Source organism: Lynx canadensis, chromosome F2 (assembly GCF_007474595.2).
Source record: "Lynx canadensis isolate LIC74 chromosome F2, mLynCan4.pri.v2, whole genome shotgun sequence".
Lineage (NCBI taxonomy): Eukaryota > Metazoa > Chordata > Mammalia > Carnivora > Felidae > Lynx > Lynx canadensis.
In genome coordinates this window covers 16,960,989-16,975,046 of record NC_044320.2, presented here as the reverse complement: position 1 = coordinate 16,975,046, position 14,058 = coordinate 16,960,989, and the positions used below count along the sequence as shown (strand labels likewise).

The 14,058-nt window shown below is 48.4% G+C and overlaps 1 protein-coding gene across 3 annotated transcripts in view; it reads left to right on the top strand.

The window, feature by feature from the left end:
* The window catches only part of ZHX2 (zinc fingers and homeoboxes 2), a 164,164-nt gene extending 156,223 nt beyond the window's left edge, over positions 1-7,941 (top strand). For all 3 annotated transcript variants that reach the window (XM_030304545.2, XM_030304546.1, XM_030304547.1), the window contains one exon: positions 6,644-7,941. The gene's annotated coding sequence lies outside the window, so the exon portion shown is untranslated. The remainder of the gene's footprint in view (positions 1-6,643) is intronic.
* The last annotated feature ends 6,117 nt before the right edge of the window (positions 7,942-14,058 follow it).

Sequence of the window (14,058 nt, the reverse complement as noted above, 5' to 3'; positions counted from 1 at the left end):
ATGTTCCTTCCCTCATGGAGCCCACAGTCTAGTGAGGGATGACATTTTAACCAAACAAAAAGGAGAGATTGCCATGCTAACAGGTTTTTTGAAGGAAAGGTACACAGTCTGTGGGAATATACGATAGGGGAATTTGACTTGATTTGAGTGGTTGGGGGAGGCTTCTCTGAAGAGATAATAAACGAGTTAAAATCCAAAAAGTCAAGTATGAGTTGGCTGAGCAGAGAAGAGGGGGAAGTAGCCTTCCATGCTGAAGATACAGCATACTCGAAGGCCCTGAGGCCAGAGGGAACTTCACATCGGGGGACCTAAAAGGTGGCCATTGTGGCAGTGATTTGCCCAGTTCACACTTCACAGAAGTTCATGGGTTAAAAAGCAGAGTGGTATGTGACCTACAAATAATCCAAATTTCCCTTGAAACTCCTCTACCTCACCAGTAAAGAAGACTGGATGTGATTCAGTGTGTATGATCCTGTAGAGAAAGTTTAGATGCTCTGAGATACTCAAGGAAGGAGTAAAAGGAAGTCATGTTGCAGATATCTGGGCATTCAGACCTTCCTGCCATAGTGGTAAATGGAGGATGGATGCTGGAAAATTCTAGAGCATCCACATGGCCATATGTTTTACTTTATTCTCTATTATTAGTAGGTCTCTATAACTTTAATACTTAACGATATTAGTCAACTAAGGCTGCCAGAACAGAACACTACAGATTGAGTGGCTTAAACAACATTTATGTCCTTGCAGTTCTGGAGACTGAAAGTTCAAGATCAAGTTTCCAAGCAGAGTTGGTTTCTGGTGTGGCCTCTCTCCTTGACTTGCACGCAGCCACTTCTCTCTGTGTCCTGTCCTTTCCTAGTCTTTCCTCTGTGCCTGTGCCCTCCTAATGTCTCTTCCTCTTCTTATAAGGACACTAGAGCCCCACCTCATGACCCTCATTTAGCCATAATTACCTCTTTAAAGGCCCATCTCCAAATACAGTCAGATTGGGGTTAAGGCTTCAACATATGAATAGTGGGGTAGGGGACATAGTTCAGCCCATAGCACTAATAGAATTGTCTGTTGTTGTTAGGATTAAATGAAATAATACAAGTGAAATCCCCTAAACAAGGGCCCAGCATTAGCATCAGCAATTGCTTAGTTGCTGGCTCTGAATTGACAGTCTTTTTTTTTTTTTTTAGTATATTATGATTACTTTTAATGTTTACTTATTTTGAAAGACGGTGGGGAGAGGCAGAGAGCAAGGAAGAGAGAGAGAGAATCCCAAGCAGGCTGCACACTGTCACCACAGAGCCCGATGTGGGGCTTGATCCCATGAACCATGAGATCACGACCTGAGCTGAAATCAAGAGTTGGGTGCTCAACCGACTGAGCCACCCAGGTGCCCTGACGCTTTTTTTTTTTTTTTTTTTTTAATGGAGAAGAACTTGGCTGAATGCCTTCCAACTTGGCTTTTTCAGTTGGGGCCCCACTTGTACAAGCTCATGCTGTTGTGTATTAATCGCATCTCAGAGGGGTGGGGGTGAGGATGGGGGGCAATGACAAGGGGTAACATTTGCTGAGCCCTTACTGTGCCAGGCACTTTGCATGTGTTGATGACTCTCTGAAGTCAACACTATTCTTTTTCGTTTTATGGCTGAGGAGAACGAGGCACAGAAAGGTAGCTCATCCAAGATCCTTCAGCTAGAAAGTGGGGGAGCTGGCATTCAAACCCGAATCCACATGCATAAACACGTCAGGGGTGTGCCTAGTGAGTTTAAAATATGATTCTGTTTGCCCAAATCCTTTGGACTCCTCTAGATAATATCCTCTGATGGAAAAAGGGCAGGAAGAGCCAATAGCCCCTTTGACTCCTTCTCCCATTGAGCCTCCTTGCAAGCAGCCTGGGGGAGACTTGCCTGGCTTGTAAGTCTCAGCAGTTTCCCCAAGCCCAGAGGCTCCCCAAACGGCTGCGGTGAAAGAGCTTTGGCCAGATATGCCAGAGTTGACCAAGGCCTGGCATGGGAACGATTTGAGATGGGATGGAGTCTTCCTGGTCCACTGGGAAATTGCTTAATCCCTCTCCCTGCCACCACGTTTTCCTTTTCCCAATTCTAATTAAAATCAGAGCATGCCCCCTCTAAAGAAAAGAAAGTTTGGCTCAAATATTATTAAGATAATAAATCACTATCACGGTGCTTGTTTTTCTGTCTCACAGAGACAGTATTTCTCCTGAGTCCGCGGGGCTTAGGGAAATCCCTACAGAGCAAATTAAAGAGACACAGAAACAGGTATCACATGGGAAAAGAATTCTAATTTTTTCATGTTTCCCCAATGGGTAAAGTAATAAGCAGATTTCGCTGAAGAATTAGACAGTACTTTTTAGCCTTCCAAGTTGTCCCCAAGATAGAAAGGGACTGCTATGAAGGCAGAGGGTTCTCTGTCCTGGGCAGTGTTCAGGAAGAAGCTAGACATCCACTTGGTAGAATAGTGGCCATAAGCAAAGGGCCCGACGATCTTACTGTTTCCTCCCAAAGGGGAGATCCGGTGCTCTAGGATCAAATAATCCATCGGGTCACTGGTCCTCTGCCTTGGGGAATGTCTCCGTCCTAGTGGTAAGATTGCGGATAGAAGCCCAGGGGATTAGCAAGAGGCCACACAGTCAAAATCACTGTGCTACTCTACAATAAAAACCCGAGATGGGAGTTTGTCACCAACGTTGTGTAACCAGCCACCCCTCTAAGAGCAGCGTGCTTGTCCCATTTTTCTTTCACTAATGAACGCCGGGGCATACTGTGTGGGCCAGACCCAGAGTGGGGGGCGGGGGCAGGGGTCAGCAGTGAACACCGCGGGCCCCATGCGTGTCCTCAGAGGACATACAATTAACCAGGCAGTTTGAAGACCGCGTGATACAGTTGTGCTGGAGATCCCTGGTGCAGGGGCGTTTGACAAGGAGACCTGAGGGTGCTCGGGGGCAAAGCCTTCCGGGGAAGCAGCCTGTGGCTAGGACGCGCTGCCCAAGGGGAAGTGACTGGGCCACCGGCTGTGTCCCTCATGGGGAAGGGAAACCGCCCCGCCTTCTGTTCCCAGCGGCTTCCCAGCCTCCCTTTTGAGAGCATTGCCAGCCCCCGCAGTCCTGCCTGCTGCCACGCACCCTGGGAGAGGTCAGAGGAGAGCTGAGGTCCCAGGGTGCTCCCAGGGCCCAGAGCCACCCACGGACATCTGGGGTCTCTGCAGAAGCAACTTGGTGTCCTTTTCTCCGGGTCACCCTTTTGCCCTCTGCAGTCCGTTTGGGAAGGGGGTGGGGGGTGGTAAGGGCTTTGTTCAGTATTTCTTTTCTTCGTGAATACACCTGTTTGGAGGCTTATGTGTGTTGATGTCCACAAGAAATGACACAAGGGAATCATAACACATCGCCCGATGAAGAACCACCTTCATATTGAGGCATATCTAAAAATGTGAGTTTTTGCCATTCGCTTGAAGAGACAGGGTTCAGTTTCATTTTTGAGAGGGAGAGAGAGTAAATACGTGTATACACACACACACCCCTAAGGCCCCAGTTTTACACCTGGCCTTCCTCAAAGGAAAATGAAGCAGTGTTTCGGGAGCACCTGCATGCCTGGCACTCCCCACCTGTAACCCCCGCCCCCAGCGGCCCAGCAGGTATGGGGGGATGGAAGTGAGTCTCAGGGTGGTTAAGGAAGTAACACGGACACACAGCTAGGAAGTGGCAGGCCCTGGATCCCAGCTACTCCGACCCCACGGCTCTTTCCACTCTGACCCACCACAGCCAATACCCACAGTCGTGTGCTGACCTGATGCTCTGCAGCCTGGCTGGGAGAAGGATGAAGAGTAGCGGTCTACCCCCCTTGGGCCTTGTTTCCCGGGCTCTTGAGAACCGCTCAGGTGGACACCCCACCAGAGGCACCCCCTTTGCAAGGGTGGTGAAAGACCCTGTTTGCTGGGGGGAAAGCCAGTTCCTTGGGGAGCGCAGGAGGAGCCTGGCTCTGGTCCCTGTGCCCACCCGGGGGTGCATGTGGCTCTCCGTGGGGTCAGCAGTAGGCACGTGGACCTCTCTGGGTGCCCAGAACCGCCAGCCCCTGCCTTTGAAGCAGACGTGCTCTCCCTGTCCCCAGGTGTCTCCGTGCAGGGGGAGACTGTGTGAGTAGGACAGGGAGCCTGGACCCCGATCAGGTGTGGGAGGAGCAACTGAAGTGGGACTGACCTTGGAGGAATGCAGGCTCCACCACTCGCTACATGCCTGACATCATTTAATCTCAGCCCCTGTTTCTTCACGCCACGGTAGGCTTAACGGTCTGGTTACTATAAGGAGTGGACGGGATGCATTAGCATTAGCACCTACCATTGGGCCTGGCTCGTAGTAAGTGTGAGAGAAATATCAGTTCCTGTCACTGTTGTCACAACCAAGGTCATTACTGTGACTGTGCCTCTGAGAAGTCTCGTGATTTGGGGGATTCGCCTTTCTTCCCGGAGCTTCCCTCCTTTTCCTTGTGAACTGAGTGATGGGACAGCACCACCTGTGAGGACCCCTGTGGTTCTTACAGTTCAGTGACTTTTGTGGATCATTTTCAGGCGGTACCAGATCCCAAGGACACCCCCGGAATCTGGTTTCATCCACAGACGTTTCTCTCACCAGTTGGCTTCTTAACTCCAGCATTCATTCTCCTAGTCAGAGCACCTAGGAAATGTGGGGACAGCTGACCTCCTGACATTAAGAAAGAATGACCGTATAGGTGACCTGCTGATACCTCTGGCTGAGAAGTCAAGTCTGCTTGCTCTTGGGGTCCCCTGTGCTAAAGGCACTTCTTAGGGTCCTCTCCACTAGAAGCAGCCATTCCAAGGAGGCGGCAAAGAAAAAGCCAGTCGCTTCAGGAATCCACAGATCTGATAAACTTCCAGCCTGTCATGGAATACTAGCTGTAGTCCTGGGCCCTCCCCTCGGATTCCTTTCCCAGGAGCTCCAGATCCTGGGAGCCCACAAGGGTAATCATGGCGGTCTGTCTTTGCTTCCTCGGGCTGCCTTAAAGTACCACAAAGCGGTGGCTTAAACAACAGAAATGTATTCTGTCACAGTTCTGGAGACTCAAAGTCTGGTGTTGGCAGAGTTGGTTCTTTCTGGGGGCCGTGAGGGAAATCTGTTCCACGCCTCGCTCCTAGCTTCTGCTAGGTTGCTGGCAGTCCTTGGTGTCCCTTGGCGTCCCTTGGCGTCCCTTGGCTCATAGATGCATCACCATGGTCTCTGGCTTTGTCTTCATGTGGTGTACTCTCTGTGCGAATCTGTTTCAGTGTCCAGATTTCCAGTTTATAACGTCACCAGTTCTGTTGGATGAGGGGACACCCTAATGACCTCATTTTAACATGACCATTTATCCCTGTAAAGGAATTTCCAAATAGGGTTTCATTGTGAGATACTGAGGATTAGGACAACAGTATATCTTTTGAAGAGACACAGTTCAACGCACAAGAGGGTCCTTGTGCTGTTTTAATAACATCAAAGAACATAAGAATTAAGCATTTCTCCATTCGGACTCTTAATACTGTTGGTATGTTATAAGCAGACGCTCTGGAGATTGCCTGGGTTTGAATCTTGACGGGGCCACTTCCCAGCTGTACAATCTTGGACAAAGTGTTTAGCCTCTCTGTGCTCAGTTTCCTCACCTATAAAATGGGAACAATGGTCACACACCTCTGAAGGTTGATATCGAATTAAAAATGCACTTAAGGGGCACCTGGGTGGCTCAGTCAGTTAAGCATCCGACTCTGGCTCAGGTCATGATCTCGTGATCTGTGAGTTCGAGCCCCACGTCAGGCTCTGTGCTAACAGCTCAGAGCCTGGATCCTGCCTCGGGTTCTCTGTCTCCCTCCCTCTCTGCCCCTCCCCCACTCGCGCGCGCGTGCGCTCTCTCTCTCTCAAAAATAAACATTAAAAAAATTTTTTAAATACACTTAAAATGTTTCATCTTGTTATGATCACTGTTCTATACCTTATCATGCTTGGAAAAGGCTGCAGCCAACAAAACAACAGAAGTCTGTAATACTATGTAGTATTGTCAGACTCTGGAACTTTAGGAGCCCCTGTGACTGGCTTCCCCTCCAGGAATGAGAAAAAGGCCTTGTAATGATGAAAAGAGTCACAGGCCACCACCTCCACTTGCCCAGAAAGTCATCCTATTTTCAAAGGTCTGTTTCTGGGGACGCTTCCTGTGATGTCAGACTGTACTCGGGAAAATACACTCTTTTAAAAAAAAAAAAAAACTGGGGCGCCTGGGTGGCTCAGTCGGTTAAGCATCCGACTTCGGCTCAGGTCATGATCTCACGGTCCGTGGGTTCGAGCCCCGCGTCGGGCTCTGTGCTGACAGCTCAGAGCCTGGAGCCTGTTTCCGATTCTGTGTCTCCCTCTCTCTCTGACCCTCCCCTGTTCATGCTCTGTCTCTCTCTCTCTCAAAAATAAATAAAACATTTTTAGAAAATTTAAAAAAAAAACTGGCCCCAAACTGGGGCACTTGTCTCTCCTCTAAGCCCTAGCATGGCTTTGGAAGGGGTCCTCCCCAAGACAGCCAGGAAGAGTGACCCAGCCCCCTTCCACCCAGGGACTGATCATCTCCTGACATCTTGTCTCTCCGGTTTTGTGTTGTCTTTCTAGGGAAGTCTGTCAGAACTGCATTGCTGATAAAGGGGACGCTCTGTCTTTGAGGAAGGAAGAGGACCTCCCTCCCCGGCCGTGGGCCACCCTGGTCAGAGGCTCCAAGTGGAACCACTTAGCCGGCGTGTGGCTGCTGGGTGCCGGAGCCCCAGCCTTCACACACACCCCGCCCGGAGGACCGGCGGGAATTGTTCATAGTGCCAAAGTCCTACTACTGCGTTTTCAATGGGTCCTTGTAAATAGTTTGCTCCTCTGCCCTGGCCCCCACTTCTTGCTATACTGGAACCAATTTGTACGATGTGGGAATTTTGTTACCTTTTTAATCAAGGGCAACGTCCTTTTCCAGCACTACCATTGTAAGGTTTTTTTCCAGGAGGGAGGGCTGATCACATGTGCTTTTCTCTTTTTCCTTTTTTTTTTTTTAATCTTTATTTTATTAATTTTGGGGAGGGGGGGAATGTTAGCATTAGTGCCATTATATCTACTGGATTTTAGGTAGGGAGAGTTCGTTTTATTAAAAGTAGTTTGAAATTTGGGAGATTTCTCCGTGGGAAGGGCTAGGATTTGGGCTTCTGTCTGAACTTTGAGAGGGTTTCACAGATGGCACATCTTCCAGATCAAGCCCATTTTTGGTTCTCCCTCCCCCACCAGCCACCTCTGGGGTCCCTGTTTAGCCACGCACAGGGCTTTCCGAACTGCCAACAGGTGGATCTGGTTTTCTCCGCCGCCTGGCCTCTTGGGCTGACCTTGGGCGTTGCCAGCACCAGAGAACTAGGGAGCAGGTGGCTCCCTCTTTCAGCGTCTTGTTAGATACCAGCAGAAAGGGCTTCCACATTTCTAGCATTATCGTTACTTTTGTGAAACTCCAACAAAAAGAGGTCTTCCTATCTAGATGGTACAAAAATGAACAACTTTGGTTTTGATTTCTGTTCCTAACTGCCTTTTCTCGGTGTGGTATTTGACAAGATTTCAGCCTGAAGCCTCACCATGATCTGATTTTTTTTGTTCGTGTTTGTTTTTGGGCCAATTTTAGATTCCTGAGTGCACTTTTGTTTTTTGTTGGTTTTTTTTTTTTTTTTCCAATTAGTCCTAACTTTTAAAGAGGAAAAACCAAGAGACATATCTGGTGTAAATGTTGCAATATGAATTGTGTTTGCAACCCCCTCCCCCCCCACCCCCCATTTGGGTATACTGCACAAATAAAATGCTAGGGAGTTTGGAAAAAAAACATTTTTTCTAACTTGTTGCTCATTTGTTGTAACTCAATAAAGCAGAGACTAAACATTTTTATAACCTTTTCCTCTGCTCCTTGTTCTTCATTGCTGCCTGGCTTCGAGGGCATGAGGTTTCCAACTCAGCCACCTCTCATTTCAAAGCAGTATGACAGATTCATGTGACATTTCTCATTTTCTGTCTTGGTGAGGTCCGACAGCACAAATGGGACTTTAAAAACAGGGCGTACATGTCGATGTGGGAATCTGTCACATCTCTTGGACACAGAGAAGTAAGTGATAGGTCCTCCCTTCTCCAGGGTCTTCACAAATAGATTCATAAAATACTGCAGAGAACAGCATGAGTGGGAAGGAAATCTGCAGGCCATGTGCAGGACCCCTGCTCGCCCTCCGGTGACCCGAGGTAAGTCACTCCCCTCCCTGGGCTGCTGCTGACAGGTGACTGGGACACTGCCATTTCTCAGAGAAGGCTGGCTTTTGCGTCTCTGCCCAGGTAAGGTTTAAAGAGTCCCTCACTGTTCAGGGGTGAGGCTCATCTGCCCGGGGATTTTCAAGCTTGGGCAGGCACCAGAATCACCTGGAGGGGCTAAAGTTTCTGATTCGGTAGGCCCGGAGCAAGATCCGAGAATCTGTGTTGCTAACAAGTTTCCAAGGTAAGGCTGATGCTGCTGGTCTGGGAAACCCACTTTGGGAATCTCTGGTCTAGATATTTGATTTTCCAGGGATGTGTGGACTTTCGGCCAGTTTATCTAAACTAAGCATGTGTATAAAGCATGTGGAAGTATATTCTTCAGACAGCCCTCCCACTTCCCCAAACATACGAAACATTGAAAAATCGGATATTCTGAGTAAGTTGGCCTTCTCTGGAAGATGTCTTCTATCTTGAATATTGTAGAGTTCTGGCCTTTGGCTACAAAACCGTGCAGTCCTGCAGCAGCCATGGTCTGGGGCTCCGGCTGCCTGGGAGATACCTGCCCACTAATCTCTGCACCCCCTTTTCAATCTCCATCCCCTGGTCCCCTACATAGTCAGGAGGCAGAGATGCCTCCTGCTTAGCGGAATCTGCTCAGTCCCCACCAGCCACCCCAAAGCTCATGCTCCAGATACTACCCTCCCACCGGGACCACTGCAAAAGCACCTGTTCTCTGTCCCAGTGTCACCCACCCTCCAAGGCTCCCTACCTACAAGACAGGATGAGACGGAAGCACACAAGCCACCTACAGCTGCAAAACATAAGGAGCCAAGGCCGTGCAAGTGCCAACCCCGAACGTGTGGGACCCCACGAGTGGCTGCCTCCTTAAATTTTGTGTCCTAGGTGCCATACTTGCCTCACCCTAGCCCTGCCCTGTCTGCCACACTTGCCTCCAACCCTGCTTCATTTTCCTCCATCTTATTTTCACAGCGTGTCATCATCTATCTGTTTACTGTCTTTCATATCTCACTGCGTTACAAGCTAGCTTCAGGAAGACAAGAATTGTGTCTGGCTTGTTCCCTCTCGCACATCCTCTGGCCCTAGCACAGTGGCAGGATGTAATAGGTGCTCCCTAAATATTTGTGGGATGGATGGATGGTGGGTGGATGGACAGACGGATGGATGGACAGATGCGTGGATTTAGAGTGCCAGCTCGGCAGTCAGACACACCCAAGTTTGAATCCCAGCTCTCTGGCCCACGAGATTGGTGATCTTGTGGGGTTTATCTGACTCCTCACAACCCTGCTTCCTCATCTGAGGCATGGAGGTGCAGATCTTTGCCACAGGGCCAGTGTGAGGATTAACTACACTCAAGGACGCAAAGTGCCCAGTGCTCTACAAATGTTCTTTCCTCTTGTGCTGCTCTGACCGAGGAGTGACAGCGGGCCAGGCAGTGTGATGGCTGTGCCTTTCCGTGCCCGGATGGGATGTCCATGTGAGAAAGGCACACAGGAAGAAGCCAGATGAAGTTCTAGGAGATGATATTCCAGACACCTGTGCTTCTGGCTTTGGAGACTTTGCCATGTGTAGCTAATACTCTCCTTCCTTCCATTGACCCCCAAACTCTCCCTACACCCCTCTTCCAAAAAATCCCCAAAATCCAACATACAATTTTCTTATTAGGAAAAAAAAAAAAAACAGTGAAAAGTGGCTGTAGCTCACTCATTCTCGGTCCCCACCTGCACTGCCTTTCCTGTGCGTTCCCAGCACTGGACCTTCCGCAGACCGCATCTCCCCATGCCGTCCTGTGCTTCCAGCCCATTAACGAATGTCGGACCAAATCCGGCTTCCAGCTTCTCCCTTGGCAGGCATCTGCCTTCCGCTCCTGCTATTTACTGCCCTTGCAGTCGCTTGTCACTCTCGAGCAACGTAAATACATTCTTCAAGCAAGGCAGCATGAGATCCGCCATCAGATGCCTGAAGAAACCAAAGGGAAAACCAAAGCCAGAACATTTGTCTTTTTATTTTAATTTCTGCATCGAAGACAAAGCCTGGATAATTGGTTGCAGTGAAAATACACAGGGAAGATGGTTGTGCTCTTTTAACCATCCAGCAAAATACATGTCAAGCCATCTTTGCCCGCCTGGGGACAATTAAAGGTGGCAGAAGCTAGGAGAGGTTCTTGGGGGGAAGAGATGGACGGGATTCTCACTGAGGTGGACGAGAGCAGTGGCGTGGGCTGAACAGCCGTTGCTTCTGTCGGCCCCATACCTCTCTGCACTGCTGCCCCTTCCTCTGGGGTTCACTCCTCTGACTCCGGGGGTGGGGGCTGCCCATCACGGTGACCAGCCCCTCCCACAGGACGAGCCAGGGCACCCCAGCCCCGTGGCAGTGCGCTGCAGGAGCGCTCTGTGCTGGGGGAAGAGCTCCCTTTTCCCATCTAGATGACAGTGTGTTATTAGCCTGGAGGCGCCAGCAGCCGGAGCCCCTGCCAGAGACAGGAAGCCAGTAGTTAGAAAGAAGCCAAAAAAATCAAGAAAAGGAGAAGAGCAGTGAAAGAAAGAGATGGCGGTGGTGACAATGACAATGCAACATCATCTGAGTCCCTGGACCCCGCCATTCCCAAGGCCAGCATCCTGTCTTTCCAGTTTTATCAAAACCAACATATTTCTTTTTGACTTAAGCCAAAAACCCGTTACTAGAAACTCCGTTCCGATGGGTTGCTGATATGACGAGATAAAAATCAACGGAAAGACACTGAATGGACATCGCCACCCGTGGCTGGTGTCTCCCTATTGGATGGCTGGCCTCTGAGTCCTTGCTACTCAAGTGTGTTTCCCGGATCAGCGAGCGGCCCCGGCCTCAGCCTCACCGAGGTACTTGTGAGAAGTGCAGAATCTCTGGCCGGCACCCAGACCTGTTGACGCCGAATCTGCAATTCGACACTGACCTTAAGGTGATCCACGTATTCATTCAAGTCAAGAACATCCCCCCCCCCCCCCCCCCGGCTCTACTCTGAAGGCACCGAAAGTCTCCTTCCCCACCTCCTGCAGCACACTGGCTGGGGGTTGGTGGGTGGAATCGAATGCTACATCACACCACAGAAACTGTTTTCGGAATGTAGACTCCAGGGCCTTGAGGAGCGAGGAGGCGAGGTCGGGAACAGGATGGAGGGCACGTGGTGCCCCAGGTGTGGGCACGCTTGTCCTTCTAGGCCACCTGGTGCACCGCCGCTTCTAACCAACAGCTCTCGGAAATGACAGCTCTCGCTGGGCTGCCACAATACAGGCTGGAGAGAACCAGGAGGATGTCAGTTCCCTCCTACTGATTCCTGAAAGCTCCCGGCTGGAGTGCCTCGCAGCTGGATGTACTTACAAACCACAGCAGCGACACCATCTTTGTCCCTGAGGGGTTGATCAATAAAAATCAATTTTAAAAAAAAAGGACTTTGGTGCCTCCCAGGACACATAGCGAGCCAGGCATCCTGCAGAGTGCAGGAGGTGCGCTGCCCTTGACTTTGAGGAGGGGGGAAACAAAGGTGTCCATCAATAACTCTATCACCTTCACCCAGAACAAGGCCCCAAAGTGTTACACACTTCCTCAGTCTGGATCCTTGGAGAAAAGAGACAGAACACTGAGACTGGGTAATTTAGGGAGAGTTTATGAGAAGTTTATTGTTTACAAAGGTGTGGGCAGAGTTTGGGGAAAACAACAAGGGAGGATGTAGGGAGCTTGGCCTGAACGCGTAAGGAATAGGGCAGTTACTGGAACCCACAGAGGGCAGATGTACAGAGGAGGCTACCTGAAAGGAGATGTGGCCTTCAGCAAATAAACCACGGTGACCCAGCAGGCACAGAGTCGGGGGAATAAATACCCTGACATCATTCTCCTTCTGTCCTCTGCCCTCCTGCCACCGCCTTCCAATGACCAAACCCAATCAGACGTCAGAAGGCAAGGGGATCTGTCAATCCAGCCCATCAGAGACTGGCCCCCAACACACAGAGCAGGTGAGGTAAGGGTAGAGGGAGGAAACAGATGATCCCACACACAGATCAGTCTATTGGCTGGACCAAAGATGGCAAATATGCACCAAGCATGCCTTATGCCCTACTCCACACCTGTGACAGACATTAATAATCGATGTGCCTTTCCCTGCTAGGCTTGGACAAACTTTCAAAATATTTAACACAGAACTCTACCTCGAATCTATTAATCTTGGAACGTGGTTGCCTAGCTAATATCCATCCCTCATTCCTCCTTGCTCACAGAACCAAGATATTGCCCAGGCACTAACATACCCCAGCTCCCCAGGTGAGAAACTCAGTTTCCCCTGCAGCTAGGAATGGCAAATGACACAAAGGCAGCGGGCCGCTGCATAGTTAGTGCCACTCTCCTTTCTTCCTTCTGACCTTGTATGCACTGGTGATCTTTAGACTGTGTCTCTGATAGCCTCATTGAGCCCCCGAACCTGTGCCTCAGATGAAAGTTTCAAACTATTTTTTTTAATCGAATTATAATTGACATACAATATCCTATTAGTGTCAGGTGTACAAGATGATGATTTGATATTTTTTACATTGCAAAATGATCACCCTGCCAGGTCTGGTTACCATCCATCACCATACAAAGGTATTACAATGTTACCGACTATATTCCCTATGCTGTACATTACATTCCTATGACTTGCGTATTTTATAACTGTACATTTATCCTTCTTTAATCTCCTCCACCTATTTCACCTGTCTCCCCACCCCCTCCCCTCTGGCAATCACCAGTTCTATCAGTGAGTCTGTTTCTGCTTTCCTTTGTCCATTTGTTTTTTATAGACCAAATCTAAATGAAATCATATGGAATTTGTCTTTCTCTGACTTACTTCACTTAGCAGAATACTCTCTAACTCCCATCCATGTTGCCACAAATGGCAAGATTTCGTTTTTTTCTGGCCAAGTAATATTCCATTATATGTATACTGTATTATACATTATATATCATATAATGTATTTTTACATATTATACATATATATTTATATATTATTGTGACATTTATATTTAATATTTATATATTAATATACAATATTTACACATAATGTAATTATACATTATATAAATAATGTGTAAATAAAATTATAATGTATAATATATATACACACCACATCTTTATCCATTCATCTATCCATGGACACTTGGTTGCTTCCATATCATGGCTATCATAAATAATGTTGCAGTACATTATGCAGTACATAGGGGTACATATATCTTTGCAAATTATGTTTTTATTTTCTTTGGATGAATACCCAAAAGTGGAATGGCTGGATTGTGGGGTAGTTCTATTTTTAATTTTCTGATAAAACTCCATACTGTATTCCATAGTAGCTGCCCCAATTTACACTCCCACCAACAGTGGATGAAGATTTCCTTTCTAAACTTCTTGATATGAAAAGTAAATCTCTGTTTGACCCACCACCCATTGGATCTGTCTGACACTTGCCATCAAATGCACTCATAACTGACACAAACCCTGTGTGCCATACATTCTAGAGAGATGTGAATCCCTTCACTCACACATGTACTCATTTATCCCTGTGCTAACTGCCAGGTGAGAGACAAGTGAGGCATAGTCTGTCTCCTCTTCAAGGAACCTCGATCTACATTTTGAAAGATTGGTAGGAGTTTGCCAAATGGATAAATGAGAAGAAGGCACACGAAGCAGAAATGAGTGTATGCAACGTCGGAATGTTAAGTACTAAGAATCCATCTAGCAGTCTATGATG